Here is a 14454-nt window from a genome sequence, read left to right on the forward strand (position 1 = left end):
AAATGAACAATAGCAGATCAATTTTTTTCACTAGAAGTGGAATTCCTGGAGTGATTTGGTTTGCTAAAGCTGCCAAAATGCAATATATCAGAAATGGGTTGACTTTTACAATGGGGACTTGTTAACTTAATATTTACAGTTTTTAGGCTGTAAAAATGTCCAACTCAAGGCATCGATGGGATGATACCTGGACTCAGAAGACAGGCTGCTGGCATCTGGGGCTGCTCTGTCTCACGGCAAGCACATGGCAGCGTCTGCTGGTCCTTCTCTCCTGGGTTTCATTGCTTTCAGCTTCTAGCTTCAGTGGCTTCCTCTTTCAGCTTCTCTGGTGCTTTTCTCTGTGAGCTTCTCTTAATTTAATCTCTTCTATCTTCTGTTTCTCTTTCTGTCTTTTATCCTTTTATAAAGAACTCCAATAAAAGTATTAAGATCCACCTTGAATGAGATGGGTCACCTCTCAATTAAAATAACCTAATCAAAAGGTCCCACCTAAAATAGATGTGCACCCACAGGAATGGATTAAAAGAACATGGCCTTTTCTGGTGTTCATAAAAACTTCAAACTACCATATGGAGCCTAACCTCTTGTTGACGGAACAGCATAAACATCTCGGGTTCTCAGTAGAGGTCCAGAACAGGCAGCTAAACTATAAATGTAAAAATTAAAACTTTCTTGGAGGGTATCACTAATTTTAGGTCTAATTGCTTTCTTGCATTGATTATTAACAATTCTGTGCCTTCATCATTTAGTCACTTGAACATCACCTATGGCTTTCTTTGTGAAATTTTATTGATAATTCACAGAAGCCCAATTGACAATCATAAGTGTTAGGAGACCCAGAAAGGCAATCCTTGCAGGGGTACTTTGAGTACATTTTTTGCACATCAGAGTGTCAGCCTACACTCACCTTTCAAGGTATTTATGACCTAGAGCCATGCTTTTTCCAAGAGCTCTTCGAAGGGCAAAGGTCACACCTTCTCTTTCTTTTTAATCTAAGATTTCCTTGATTTTACTTCCCTTTTGAATTGTATTACATTCTTTCATGGAAAATAGTTTTCAGCTCTTTTCCTGTTTCTTTTTTTTTTCACTTGAGACATCAACTGTGTTTGTAGGGGGTTGGGAAAACCAGTGGAATGAGAGATACAAAACTGGGGAGACAGACAGTGTGCTGCAGGTGCCAGGACCCCCTAGAACTCCTCACTCTCACCCTTGCCATCCACAAACTCTGGGCCCACTTCCTCATAATCCTTCTCCAGAGTGGCCAGGTCCTCTCATGCCTCAGAGAACTCCCCTTCCTCCATGCCTTCACCCACGTACCAATGCATGAAGGCCCTCTTGGCATACATCATGTCAAACTTATGGTCAAGTTGGGCCCAGGCCTTGGCGATGGCTGTGGTGTTGCTTAGCATGCAGACTGTCCGCTGCGCTTTGGCCAGGCACCACTGTGGGGGGCTGGTAGTTGATGCCAACCTTGAATCCATGGGACACCAGTCCACAAACTGGATGGTGCGCTTGGATTTGATGGTGGCGATGGCAGCATTCACATCTTTGGGCACCACCTCTCCATGGTAGAACCTGCAGGAGGCCATGTACTTGCCATGGTGAGGGTTTCACTTGACCATCAGATTTGAGATTTCAAAGCAGGCATTGGTGACCTCCTCCACCGAGAGCTTGCTCATGGTAGGCCTTGTCGGCTGAGGTAATTGGTGAATAGGTGGTCATCAGGGGAAAGTGTATGTGGGGGTAGGGCACCAGCTTGGTCTGGAACTCAGTGAGATCCACATTGAGGGCCTTGTCAAAGTGCAGGGAGGCAGTGATGGAGGACACAATCTGGCCAATGAGCCAGTTGAGGTTGGTGTAGGTGGGGCACTCAATGTCCAGGTTATGACAACAGATATCATAGATGGCCTCATTGTCTACCATGAAGGCACAATCTGAGTGCTCCACAGTGGTGTGGGTGGTCAATATTGAGTTGTAGGATTCCACCACTGCTGTAGACACCTGGTGGGCTGGGTAGATGGCAAACTCCAACTTGGACTTCTTGCAATAGTCAACAGAAAGCCGCTCCATCAGCAGGGAGGTGAAGCCTGAGCCAGTGCCACCCGCAAAGCTATGGAAGATCAGGAAGCCCTGAAGCCTGGTGCACTGGTATGTCAGTTTTCAAATTAGCTCCAGCACCAGATTGATGATCTTCTTCCCCACAGTGTAGTGGCCACGGGCATAGTTGTTGGCAGCATCTTCCTTGCCAGATACCAGCTGCTCAGGGTGGAAGAGCTGCCTATAAATGCCAGTTTGTCCTAGTTTGCTAATGCTGCAGAATGCGAAACACCAGAGATGGATAGGCTTTTATAAAACGGGGGTTTATTTCACTACACAGTTACAGTCTTAAGGCCACAAAGCGTCCAAGGTAACACCTCAGCAGTCAGGTACTTTCACCGGAGGACAGCCAATGGCGTCTGGAAAACCTCTGCTAGCTAGGAAGACAGCTGGCATCTGCTCCAAAGCTCTGGCCTCAAAACGGCTTTCTCCCAGGACGTTCCTCTCCAGCAAGCTTGCTCCTCTTCAAAACATCACTCACAGCTGCATTCCGTTCCCTCTCTTTGAGTCAGCTCATTTATATAGCTCCACTGATCAAGGCTCACCCTGAATGGGCGGGGCCATGCCTCCATGGGAACATCTCATCAGAATCATTACCCACAGCTGGGTGGGGCACATTCCAAGCAAATCCAACCATCACCAAAACGTCTGCCCCACAAAACTACAAAGACAATGGCATTTGGGAGACACAATACATTCAAACCGGCACACAGTTCTTACCCCATCTATGACAGCAGTTTCCAGGTCCACAAAGACTGCCCGGGGCACATGCTTGCCAGCCCCTGTCTCACTGAAGAAGGTGTTGAAGGAGTCATCACCACTCTGTCATGGTGCCATTGGACTGGATGCCATGCTCCAGGCAGTAGAGCTCCCAGTGGGCATTGCCCATCTGCACCCTGGCCTGGCCCACATGGATGGAGATACACTCACGCATGGTTATTCTGACAGGTGAAGTCTATGAAGGGTCATTGACTGCAGACGTGTTACGAGTCTCCAGTAACACCAGGAATCCCCTTCCTGTTTCTAATACCTTGGAAAATATTTAAGGGCATCTTTGAATTGTGATAGCAGTTGCTCCTGTCTTGCATATGGCAGGTGCTCAAAAATGTTTTTAGTGGTAAAAAGATGTGACTTAGAGACAGAAAGTTTGGATTTGAATATATCAGCTGCAAAATATGACTGCATAATTTTGGGCAAGTCAATACAATTCTTTGCTTTTGATGTCTAGCATAGGTTAAATGAGGATAATAATTCTATACTTGGAGGGGTTTTGTGAGGATTAGAGATAATTTTTATATAGTATCTAGTGTATTTTCTGGCACACTGTAATCCTCAGAAATGCTAGTTGCTTTGTGTCTTTATGATAGTTTTCAATGTCATTTCTGAGTTGCCTCATTATATCTAATTCAATTTAGTAAATGCTGTTAGCCAACAAGAAGTGTTTTCATTTTATTTAGTATGGAGAGTTTTGAGAGGGAATAATCTTTTCATGATTTGGCTAAATTTGTGCAAGATAAAGATTATACTTTGTGCTGAAGCTCTAGAGAAACTCAATTCCATGAACCTTTAGGAAGATATCAAGGGGGTGAACCAAGGCACATCTTTAGGCAATTTCACTTATTTTCAGATTACTTGTTCCCTCACATTACATGACATACTGGTAAAAAGATAGACCTAATAAATGCTCAAAAAAGTTTGCGTTTTATTTTATAGTTGGAATAAGCCTAGACTATTAAATACAATGTTAATATTAATCTTTCTTTTTCTAGTTTATCAGTTACCCTGAAATGGAACTTAAACATTATGCCTGATAATGTAGATTGTTAAAGTGTATTAACCCCAATTAATTCCCGACAGTGTTATCAAAATAACTCTAAGGTAACTTTTTGGCTGTGCACTGACTGACACAGACAAGTAATGAGTACTATTTAAATACAGAATCATCAGACAGGACTAACATGCTATTTGCTAAACTGACAGATGGAGAGACAGTGATAAGGCTTCAGGCTGTCAACCTGATAGGTATACATAGACATAGGCAACATAATTAAACTTTCCAAGCTATCTAGATTTACCACATACAAGACACTCTGGAATTTCATGTCATCTGGAGCTTTGATAAGTATAGCTTTAATATCATCTTCTGCACTGTTTATTATAATACATATGAAGTAGGACTGTGATTCAGGGCACAGAGCTCTGCCACTGCTCTACGACCTTCTTCAATGTGGCCACTGAGACATGGACATCAAGCCACTCCCTTTAAATTTAACCATTTGGAAGTAAGAGGTTCCGAAACAATTCACATTCAGCAGTTCACCTTAGTAGTGGATCCTAGCTTCATGTGCTAACTTGTATAAGATAGCACAACTTCTTATCTTGATTGTTCTCTAAGTTGCAGGACTTGTGTCATATATTAAAGCTGTTCAGGGTATGCTGTCTATTTAAAATCAGTTCTATAACTCAGGCAAAAAGAATGCTGTACTCAAGTGTTTCTTTTGGCTTTCATGAGGCCTATCAAACCGAGTGCAATTTGTTCTTGGATTGGGAAAAGGGCTTAATTTTACAAGAATTGCTGTTTCCTCCTACTCACTTTGCTCCATTCACAGAACAGCTGTTAGCAACAGGATATGTGGGAATTTTTGTTATCAGAACATAATAAACAACATCATTCTCTAGCAAAGCCCAGGAAGTTGTGCAAGAAGGTTCAATCCCGTTTGCAAAATGTGGCAGGATGTTCTTCAAATGTGATATGCTCCCTGCACAACATGCTTGGAAGGTGGAAACTCCTAACAATGAATACAGAAACAGAAATCACCACCACAAAATCAAGCTTTAATGTGATCTGGTTTTGGGAAACCAACATGATGGGAAAACACAGAGAAATCAGCACTGACAGCAAATCTAATGGGACTTGGAAGTAATTAATTTTCTAAAATTAAGATTATTTGAATCTAGGAATAAGGGGAGAATTAAGTAAATTTCATGCTGTAAAATGACTACAGCGATGGTAGAGTAACTAAGATTGAGAAAGGTGATTTGCGAATAGAGATGGCTGGTCAACGATTAGGCAGTGAGTAAACATAGTGAGATAAATCCACCAAAGTGAATAAATGAGACAGTGATGAATGTGATGGATATATTTAGAGCAGCATATGAGATCCAAACTACAATTTACCTGGAAATAAAAGGAATGAAAAATCTATTTTATCAGATAAATGCAATTATCATTGAAGACGGGAATAGAGTAGGAAAAAATATTAATTAGAAATGTTAAGTGCATTAAAAACAGAATTAAGTAGGGAATGGGGCCAACTGTAAAACAAATATGCTGCTAACATGAGATACAGTGTCCTGATTTACTGGGACTGTGAGAACAAAGTATGGCAAACTGGTCGCTTAAAACAAGAGGTGCATTGTCTCATGGTTCTGAAGGCTTTAAGTCTGAAATCAAGGTGTCTGCAGGACCATGCTTGCTTTAATGTCTCTAGAGAAGACTCTGCTCTATGTCTCTCTCTTGTCGTCTGGCAGTGGCTTGCTAACAACCCATGATGTTCTCAGCCTCTGTCACATGGCTGTTGTCTCCCTTTCTGTCTGACTGTATCCAAATTTTCTCTTCTTATACAACACCATTAATATTGTGTTTGGGCCTAACTAATCTGGTTTGATCTCATCTTAATCAATAATATCTTTAAAGATCCCATTTCCAGTTAGGGTCACATTCATGGAACTGGTGGTTAGGATTGAACATATCTTTTTGGTGGAAAGAATTCAATGTGTAACATATGGTAAATCCAAAATACTAGTAAACAGACTAGTCTAAATAAAAGAGAAATGGGGGTTAGGATATACAGACTTTAATACCAATTTAGACACTAAAAACCAATGTAAATATAGTACCAGCCAATTTATTACATTTGAACTAAAATTTTTTTAGTGTATGAGTCTAATAATATTTGCCCCTTTCAACCAACTGAAAGATAGTAATTGAGTACTAATTATATATCCAGAGCTACGTGTTAAGTGCTGGTAGTAGATAGTATTTGTGGATGGGGAATTTGGGGTGTTCAATGCTATGGAAAGAAAGTAGGTAAGGGATTAAAATATTATGAGCTTATCAAATATTTAGTGAACACATGCAAACACATACACAGAGTACAATTGAGAACAAAATAATATGATGCTCATGCTTAGTATTATAGAAATGGTCTTTTTACATCTAAGGAGAGTTTTTAGGGCCAAAAGAAACAACAGTATTTTAAATCAAAAATATTAATTTTTTTTATTTTAAAAATCCAGGCTAATTTCTTTACTGCCAGTAGCTATATGAGCTTGGGCAAGTCATTTGACTCTCTAAGTTTCTCTTTTCCTATTTATAAAAGAGGAATAATATTTTTCCTCATAAAGTTGCTTTGAAATTTAATGAATTAGTGCTCTTAAACCTGAGCAACTATGCCTGGCATGAAATAAACATTAAATAAATGCTCCATTACTTTTATATTTACTTGTGGGATTATAATATTAAAAAGGAAATAAAGCAGATAATATGACCATCTTACATTTGGAAGTATTGGATCCTTTTTTTTTTTAACCTTGCCTGATCTAATGGATAAATGTTGTAGAAAAGCTACCCTAAGCAAGGTAGCAAAAGGTGTGTTTGCCTTTCAGATATTCATATAAAGAAATTCATGATTTTCAGTTAACAGCTACAGATTCCATGACTTGTATATGTAGAATGATAATTTATTAACCAAAGGTACAACTGAGCTCAATAATTCTTCAGTTTCTTCTTATTTTATTGAAACGGTTGTGCTCAAGGGAACATTTTACCTTTATAAATATCTGTCTTTGATGTATCATAAGCTCTCCTTCACTCATTTGTTAAGATATACAAAATTAACCCAGGAATATTATTATGCCACATGGATTAATTTTTGCCATTATGACACTGATTATTTATCTATATATTCTCCCCTAGTTTTTCTTTTGAACATCTATTTAATCCCTCTATTGCATTTCCCCCATCTTCATTTTGAAGAAAATTACATTTTCATTTCTTCAAGTGAAATGATCGAAATGAGATACGATGTCTTCCATCAATCCTAAAAATTACCTTTGGAAGTATCAATCCTCACACACTTATTAATTTAACCAAACAAGCAGAAAAGCTGCCCAGACATACATCCCCCTCATTCAAAATGCCAAGAGACTCAGGAAAGGCCGTGGGAGTAGATTTCCACATCCTGTGAGTAGAGCACTCCTTACTCAACATCAGTGCAGTTGAGCACAATGTTTTGCTTTTGTTGAAACGAAGTAACGCCTCTCTCTCCATTGACTGTAACTCTCCATCTGATTTCAAAGGTAACTATCCTCTTCCACTCTATTTACTTCTGTATTTCATTTAGAAATCCCCTCTCAACTGAAAAGGATGTATTTTGTAGAATGAGAAGCTGCTAGCACACTGCCTACTGTGTACCTATCTGGCCTTAACTCCTTTTTGAGGGAATTGTTTCATGAATCTTATGTTCTGCTCCTTATTCTCCACGAATCAGGTATCAGCATAGCATAAGGATTCAGCAAAGGTTTATAAACTTGCGGAACTGATTTTGATTCCCAGTTATACTATCTGCTAGCTGTAAAATAGCGTGTTAAAATACCTAACCCACAGAGAGTTATTGTAAATATTGAATTTTACAACATGCATATAAAGCTCTTAGCAGAATGCTTTGTATCTAGAAAACAATCAATAATAGGCATGATAGCGGTGATATTCACAATGATATTGATGATGATGACAATGTTGATGATGATAACGATGATGATGATTGTTGGGGCAATCAGTGGCCATCTCTCACTCCTCATCTATACCCTCTTGTTTTTCTCTCTTGGCTTGTTTATGTGCAGATGTTTCAATATATTTCCATTTTGTAGCCCAGGTGAAACCTTAGATCTAATGGAATGGCCTGACATACTTTGAACCCCAAACCACAAACAAGCAGCCCCAGCTGCTTGCCAGGGTGGGAACTCTGTACAACGGTGCTTGATACATCCTTTTGCTCAATGGCAGGGCCACTGAGATTTATATATCCCTAGGGTATACAAATTCCCAGCCCTCAGGCAGCTCTGATATGAAGCAGGGTGGGTGGAGCTGCAATCCACAACCCTCACCAGAGCAATTGACCTTCCCAGGGACAGGAGCTCTTCCCCTGCTCTTTTGGACCCTTTGTTCTGTGTAAGAAATAAAGTGGTCATTTGTTGAGGATCTCATTTGTGCCTAAGTTTGTGTACCCATGATGCACCACGTAGCAACTTGCTCCACAATGATAGAGACATTTGGAATAGAATCCTGAACATATTTGAGAGGAGGTATCCCAGAATAAAGTTAGGGCACTTAGAAAATATAACATATATGTGTGTGTGTATATATATATACACACAGAGAGAGAGAGAGAGAATATTTATTTGCTTTGTTGTGCTAATAAATATAAGGACTATGCTAAGCCATAGTTTCAAATATTCAAGTAGTAAATGGTTAGCAAACCTTTTCTTAGAAGGTCAGATATGCAATATTGCTGACTTTTGGGGCCATATAATATCTGTCCCAACTACCCAAATTTGCCATTTAGCACAAAAGCAGTCATGGAGAATACATAAATGAGTGGATGTGGCTGTGTTCCAATAAAACTTTATTTGCAAAAACAGGCAGATGGTTAGTTGCATGCCATCTTTTGCTGATTCCTGAAATATATCATCATAAGCTTATTTGGTACTTTAGAAAGTGAAGTATATGTTATAAATTTGACATCAAGTATATGAGATACATAACATCTTTTTTAATACTCTACCGTTATTTAATAATAGTTAAGTAAAGCTGTAATTTGTTTGTACATCTTCATTTGCTAACATTGTTTATTCAACAAATGCTCATAAAGTAACAATCAAGTCCTAAACATTGCATCTTGTACCAAGACAACAAATATAAATAAGGCATAATCCTTTTCAAAATGTAAACAAACAAAATGTATTTATTTTTATGATATGATTTTATTCTTATATGAGGAAAGTTGGATTAACATCATGGATCTATAAAAGGATCCATGACTGTGGTAGATTGAAATTGTCACATTATTTGGCACCCCATCCCCAAGAGGTGCAGTATATTTTTCCACTGCTTTGCCATGTAATATGCTCTGACAATGGGGTGTTAACAAATGCGATGGAAGCAGAAGCTTGGAAAGTTCTTAAACATGGGCTTGTCCCCTCTTATTGCTTTTTGGGATTCTGAGACCACAATGTAAAGAAGCTTAGGATAGACTACTGGAGGATAAGAAAGTATATGGAGCAGAAATTAGTCATCACATTGGAGACTCCCTAGATTATTCAGCCTAATAATGTGTCAATGACACCATCCTAGGCCACCCAACCCCATTTGAGACTCCTGCTAACCGTAGCCAAACTTGAACAGATCAGATTAACTGTCCTGCTAACCCAATGAAACTTGAGAAATAATAAATGTTTTTAATTTAAGTCATTAAGTTTTGGGGTGATTTATTATTTATCTAAAGCTAACTGAAGTAATAACTACTGTGGTATCACTTAGAACACATGTATAATACTTTGGTCTATCTGTATGTATATTTATGTATATGAGTTCATACGTGTGTGTGTGTGTGTGTGTGTGTGTGTGTGTGTGTGTGTGTGTGTGTTTTGTAGTATATACATTTATCTAACAAGCACATTCACAGCCTTCTTTAATTTTAAAACTTATTAATGCATATCCCAGCTTTGTAGCTAAATGGAAATATTCTATCAATGATACCAGCTAATTTAACGTTGACATTATTGGCATCCTTCAATTGACATTCTTCAGCTACTGACACTTTTCAGCTTCACTTTTTAAGGACATAAAAAAGAAATGAAGAAGTAGGCACTGCAATGAACTTTTGCCCAAAATTAAAATGTATAACATTTTAAAATATGCCATGTACCATATGCCACATTGGCTTTTATTACTACAGTAACTCGTAGCATTTCTGGATGCCAACAAAACTTAGTAGTCTGCACAATATGGTCTTCACTTCACTGGCATTAGTCATTGCATTATATTATATTACTAACTGTTAGTAAAAGGGATGAAATTTCTGACCATTTGGAGGGCCATTAATTCCTATAGCTCATTTAGTAACAATTCCTATGGTAAGTAGTAATGAGACTAAAGGGCCTGTAACAGATAATGCCTCCATAAGAAGTGAATAATTCTTTCCTTTTCCCATCCATAAAAAAAGATATAACAAGCACAGGCAGGTCTTTGCTTGGCAGTAAATTTTAATTCTGGAGCTGGTGGATGCCCAGCTAACCTTCTATCTCAGAAAGGAATCATTAGTATAAAAGATAAGGTGCTCATCTGTCTGAGAACCCCAGGCCATCTAGAAAATTTGTCAACTCCTAAGGAGGGCACATTCTTTATTCTTTCCTCTTCTGCCCCATCAGAATCCCATCATGGGGATCTCCTTTGTTGCCTCCATGATCGAACCTCAATTTCATGAGGTTCAAGAGAAAATGGACCTCCATTTTCCTTTGGTTATTGGGAGAGTGGTGTATGTGTGCTCCTGGGAAAGAGGCAGACTGGGGATGCTTCTCAACCACCTGTCATTTCTGTAAAAAGTAAAGAATACCCAACAGAGCCAAAACTCTAACTATTCTAAAATCTGTGGATTTCCTAAATGTCAGGACCTCAATTTTCTGACCAGTACATGAGTTATCTATTACTCCAAAACAAAGCATCCCAAAAATCAGGGGCTTAAAACAATGAATTATTATTTCTTATGATTCTATCACTTGGCTGAGTGGTACCTGGCTGGTTTTATCTGGGCTCATGTGGAGCATTCAGCCGGAGGGTCAACTGGATTGGAAGGTGCAAGATGGCTTCACTTGCATATTTGAAGGGCATTGGTTTTCTGCATGTTCTATCATCCTCCAGTAGGCTAGACTGGCTTCTTTATATATTAATTTAAGACAGGAAGGGAGAATTCTGCAGTTCTTAAAGCCTAAGCTCTAGAACTTGAACAACATTACTTCTGCCATATTATCCTATTGGGTTGAAGGAATCATGTAGCCTTCCCATATTTAATAGGGTGAAGAAATAGACTCAATCTTTGTATGGGAGAAGTGGCAAATGGACAAACATACCAGAATGGGAGGAATATATGGTCACTAAAGAATCCATGAGTTTCATCTTTAAGGCATAACTTCAATAAATTGTTTCTGTTGGAATGAAGATCAAAGAATAACATCTTGTGTTATGTTCTCTACTTTTCCAGAATGGTTTTGTGAAGTATTTCTCAACTGGTATTATAACAGGTACATTCTTCCAGAGATATTCACAGGGAAGACACAAAAATTGCTCCCTGCCTCACTGATGTTGGGCAAAGTCACATTCTGCATTCTACTCTTAGAGATTATACCTTAGCTTAATAAAGGTTCTCAATTTAACCACTGGAAAATGGAAACTGTTGAAATTTTATAGCTCAGCATTTGAGGAAAGGGCACTTTAACTATAGTATTCTTCATGTATTCTAGCCTAAAATGTGTTTCAATATGGAAAATGCTGGGATTCAAGAACAAGAAATCTTGGAAAAATGAAAGAACAGCAGGCCCAATTACTATCACCCTACTCAGCAATGAAGAAAAAATCAAGTGCCAATATGTATGGGTATAACTATAATTTAATTATGCAAAGTACAATTTTTCTATTTGGTTTCCTGCTACAGTGAAAACATCCTCCCCTTCCTTTTATTTCATCATTCATTCTTGATATTTGAATAAGTTTATAGAAGACGATTCAATGAGCAGAAAGACGAGTTTTTCTCAAACTGACTGTGAAACAGCCACAGAACAATTAGTAGTGCCAATGTCTTCTAAATTGTTTAAATCTGCCATCTTTATAGGGAGGGACATCTATTTCTCAGCAGAATTCCCTATTGTTTTTTCTTAATGTGCTTATTTCCATAGTAAACTTGGAAAGTTTTAAAATTCATCAAAATAAGAAATTTTCTCAGGCTAATTTTCAAAGCAATATCACAGTTAGCCTTTATTGCCATTTGTTCACATAAAATGCCTGTGACTTGAAATAAATGTGAGTTCAGTAATGGAGTAACTACTGGGACAGATGGCATCTCTAACACTATTTAAATACAAGTATACACTGATCACTGTTCAGTCCTCCATAACCTTAACAAATGAGTGCATATAACTACAGCTTGCATTTTGTAGTCTGTTTAAGATTTGGAATAATATTATGGGAGTATGCAGCCAGAAATAATATATAAAAGGCAGACAAGCCCTCATTTTTTTCTTAATTGGGAAGAATGTTTCTTTTGGAGGAAATTTACATTGGTTTTAGTAATTTTCATCAGTTGAGATCTTTTATATTGTCACCACACAATATAAAATTTTATTTTCCTACTGATTGAAGTAAGACCAGAGTTTAGTAGTAAGGCAAAATCAAATCTGTTACTGTAGCAATTTTGCAGGACCCATGTTGTAAGTAAAATGTAAATGAGAGATTTGAAAATAGGAAGATATCCATTCACCTCTAGATGAGGTTAGTTCACTTGAATTATCTTGTCTGTTTCATATATAAATGATCTGGGGTTTTTAGCCTAAAATTTTATGAAATAATAGAAGACTATCAATTTAGCCTGGCAAATTTAATAACTACCATACAATTTCAGAATTACATTTTCCATTGGAAATTGAGATAGGAAGGTGGCAATAAATTTGTATCATGTTTTAGGCAATACTCAAGACATGGCTCAAGAGACAAAGTAAAAATACAGGAGATATAAATGACACTTAGAGTCATGATGGAGTAACTGGGGCCTATTTACCTCCATCTTAAGAAATATAAAAACTGGGAAAAATAAATGAAACCATGATTTTCAGAAATTTGACAAAATCAGTAAAGGACATTGATTCCTGAGAGAAGGGAAACAGGGTCATCCTTTGACTGTCCCATCTTACTCTCTTAGTGAAGGTTTCATGGCCATAGAACAGGGAGATGACAGAGCTGAAAATGAGGAGCAGCCGAAGAAGCAAGGTTCTCAGGGAAGGGTACTAGAGAGAGAGAGCTTCACAAAGGGGAGAGCTGCACAAGGAAAGTCTCTAGAAATCTCAGAAGTTTCTCCTTGTCTTCATCTGAGTTCTGATTAGTATAGGTGTTTGAGGCTGATAAGAGAAGCACATGATAAGAGCAGGGAAAGCAATCTCTGGAGCTTGCGTAAGGCCATAAATAGTTTCTGCTTTCACCAGTCAGAGTGGAAAAAACCTCATAATACAGGGGGTTCCAGGTATAGTACCCAAGTGGTATTGTTGGTACTTTTCCCCATTTCTCCTGTTAAATACAGATTAAAACTCTGGACCCATAAGAAGACTGAAAGGTGGAGAGAAGAAGGCAGACCAGCTGGAGGTTGTCACACCTGAGGAGTGGCATGGCAGTGAGTTCCCTGGCCAGTCTTTTTGCCTCATAGGTCCTGGACTGAGTGATGGAGAAACCAGCAACCTGGAAACACCAATAGAAACAGGCAAAGAAAACCCCAGCAGAAGCTGTCTCTCTCTAGCCAAATGACAAGGAAAGAGGCAGTTTAGACAGACAAAAAAGAACCAGTCCACTCCAGCCAATCATCACACACACAAAAAACTGTGACCTTACCCCCACTCCCACCAGCAAAGACTCAGTGAGGAGCCTAATTTCTACCCTTGCCACGCTACAAAAAGGCAGCCCAGCACCCTGCCAAGGTGGTGTCAGAGAAGGCTGTATAGGGAGCTGGGACTTTTTCCCTCTGCCAGGCGGTATATGAGGCCCCATCATGGTTTCAGTAGAGACGATATGAAGAGTCTGGACTAAATCCTCACGTGGCAGGAAGGATCCAGGCCCCTCACTCCCACTGGGGTGTGTAGAAGGAGGCCTGGTGGAGAGTCATGGCTTTCACCACCACTGAGCACTAGCAAAGCACACTCTTCCCTATCAGTGGAGACAGTGTGGGGAATCATCACCTGGCAAAAGGCACTGCTTCACCTCCTCATTGGGGTGGTATAAAATGAGGCCTAGTGGAGATTCAGAACTTTCTCCACCATCTAGTAATAATGAGCAGTAATGAGGAGCTCCTCCCCGACCCCCGCCCTGAAGTGTCAGTGGTGGCCAAGTGGGGAACCTGTGCTTTCATTCTATCTGGCGTAAAGGATGGGGCATCTCCTTCCCCTTTGGGATTGCTGTCAGAGGGGAGCTGCTAAAACAAAATAAATAAGTTCCAGGGTCTCATAAGATAATACTCAAAATGTCCATGTTCCACGTGAAAA

At 39.0% G+C, this 14454-nt stretch overlaps 1 pseudogene; it reads right to left on the reverse strand.

Moving 5' to 3' along the window:
• Positions 1–1187: 1187 nt before the first annotated feature.
• Positions 1188–3031, reverse strand: LOC119512475 (annotated as a pseudogene).
• Positions 3032–14454: the final 11423 nt, after the last annotated feature.

The sequence above is a fragment of the Choloepus didactylus genome, chromosome 17, assembly GCF_015220235.1.
Source record: "Choloepus didactylus isolate mChoDid1 chromosome 17, mChoDid1.pri, whole genome shotgun sequence".
In the NCBI taxonomy this organism is placed as follows: domain Eukaryota; kingdom Metazoa; phylum Chordata; class Mammalia; order Pilosa; family Megalonychidae; genus Choloepus; species Choloepus didactylus.